Genomic DNA, 2,381 nt, shown 5'->3' on the forward strand with positions numbered 1-2,381 from the left:
TTTTATTTTTTTTCTCTATATATACATTTACACATATATAAACACATATTAATTCGGCTTATACATAGGACAATTTTTTTTTATAGGTCTTTACTTTAAGCTTTGTTGATAGGGCTCTCAGTGTTTCTTGACTTGTGAATAATTTTTGGCGCGATTTTTTTTATGACCGTGTATATTGTAACTATTTAGAGTATCCTGCAAATTTTCAGAAAATTTCAAATAGTTTACAGTACCGAAAACTAGGTTCAAACATGTTGTTTTCCACGCGAATAAAAAAAATTAGTCACGCGTGTAACAACATATTTGAACCAAGTTTTCGGTTCAAACATGTTGGTTCAAACATGTTTTCCACGCGCATAAAAAAATTAGTCACGCATGTAACTATTTGAAATTTTCTTAAAATTTGCTAGCTGCTCTAAATAGCTACAATATACACGGTCATAAAAAAAAAGTCGTACACGGATAGAAAAAAACTGAGAATCCTATATATATAAATGTTATGGCTTAAAATTCATTTTAGAAAACTAACGAAATAACCTGTCACAGATCAGTCTCAAGAGTTTATGTTATACACACAAAATGCCATTTTCTTCTTCATAATTTGCTCTTAGCCATACTTAAAAAGCCATATTGGTCATTATTATCCAAAGCAGAATGACCTTTCATGTGAAAGAAAGTAACCAAAAGTGGGAGGGGACCGCTATAAACAATCGTTTTTAAGGGGTCTATTGATGCTAATATAATTGAACAATAAGAGATATAAAAAAGAAGAAACATTACAACAAAAGGGTCTTAATTACTCTCACTAAAAAAATTTCTAAGTAAACAAACAAAAGTGGAGGAAAAAGAGAGAGAGAGAGAGAATTTGCAATTCCCCATTTGGATTCTTATGAAGGAATCCTCTTCATTTTTACTATTTTTCCCTCGGGGACGTTTTTGGTACCCCGAGCCATGGGATTAGCTTAAGTCGTTTAAGCCTCAAGGAAACAAAAGCATAAACACTTAAACACCTCAATGAACCAACTCTCTCTCTCTCTCTCTCTCTCTCTCTCTCAGCTTCCCTAAGTAACTTCTTGAAGAACTAAGTAGATTTTGGCTGGAAACTAAGGAATTGAAGGCTCGGGATTAGAATTGGGATAACTTGTGGCTAGGGGGATCACCATTCATAGCTAAGGTAATGCCTTAATCCTTGTTTTAGATTGATTTTTGCCATGTTTTCCTTAAAGTTTGAGGTGTTTTTGAGCTTGTAGCTCAAGTATGAGAGTTTGATTTTCGGTGGGTTTTTAATCTAGGTTTTAGTTGGGTTTTGCTGCTGTGAATATATTAAAAATGTTATGATGATTGAATTATTGTTTTAGGGTGGAATTGGGATGGTTTTGGTTGAATTTGGCTGATGAAAAATGGAGGAAATCTGGGTTCGCAGGGCTAAGTCACGACCCTATTCTTGAGGGGCCGCGACTCAACCGAACTCAGGGCCCTTGGGGGCTTCTGTCTGGGAGGCGCACCGCGTGTAATGCCGCGGATTCCCTATTATGGTTAATGGCTGGATTAGAAGGCCGGGAGGGCCATAACTATTTAATTATGTCATTAAATGTGTTTATGCATGTTTAAAAGAATTATATTATAATATGATGTTAAATGCACGCATGTGAGTCTACATTTGTTTACAGGGGTGTTTTGGTAATCTGGCCCGTTGAGGGTATAATTGTATATTTGTATGTGCGTTAATGAAATATTGTGAGACCACATTATAATGTGGATTGGTTCGAGTATTCCGACATGAGACGATCGTTGAACGGGATCTATCGGTTTGGTCATAACAGGTTTGAGCTCGGGGCTCGGGGTGAGTCTCAGGGTGCTACTAATGACTATAGCGTTATCGGGGATTTTAGGGTAACGGGATATGAATTATTGGTGTTTGAGGATTTTGAGATTAGCGGGAATTGGGAAGCGTTAATTATAATTAACGGGATAGGCAGAAAGTACCAATTTTGCCCTTGTGGTGTCTTTAGAGGCTTAAGTTGACACAAGGGTATTTTGGTCTTTTTGGGAGGATATATGAGACTTATATGGCTGTAGAAGGTGGTAGAATAAACAGAACAAAAATAGGGGTTTGCTTCTTCCTTTCCCGTACATCATCTTCTTCACTTCTCCTTTGAGGGTTTTGAGTTCTTGGTGGAGATTCAACCAAGGGAAATTGAAAGGCTGGGTTGGAGCACTTGTTTTAGCTTGTGTGGGAGGTTTAAAGCTAGTCTCAAGGTGAGTTTTGGACATTTATCACAGCTGGTGCTCTGTTTTACTTTTGGTTTTCAACTTATGTTTTTGATGTGGGAAGTGAGAATCAAAGGGGGTTTTAGTGTTAGTTTGATTGGGATTTGATG

The 2,381-nt window shown here is 36.9% G+C and overlaps 1 long non-coding RNA gene across 1 annotated transcript; it reads left to right on the forward strand.

Moving 5' to 3' along the window:
• Positions 1-903: 903 nt before the first annotated feature.
• LOC133829551 (uncharacterized) lies at positions 904-1,667 on the forward strand. Its single transcript, XR_009891829.1, has 2 exons — positions 904-1,174; positions 1,359-1,667. It is a non-coding gene; the product is annotated as an uncharacterized LOC133829551 (long non-coding RNA).
• Positions 1,668-2,381: the final 714 nt, after the last annotated feature.

The sequence above is a fragment of the Humulus lupulus genome, chromosome 4 (assembly GCF_963169125.1).
Source record: "Humulus lupulus chromosome 4, drHumLupu1.1, whole genome shotgun sequence".
NCBI classification, from domain to species: Eukaryota; Viridiplantae; Streptophyta; class Magnoliopsida; order Rosales; family Cannabaceae; genus Humulus; species Humulus lupulus.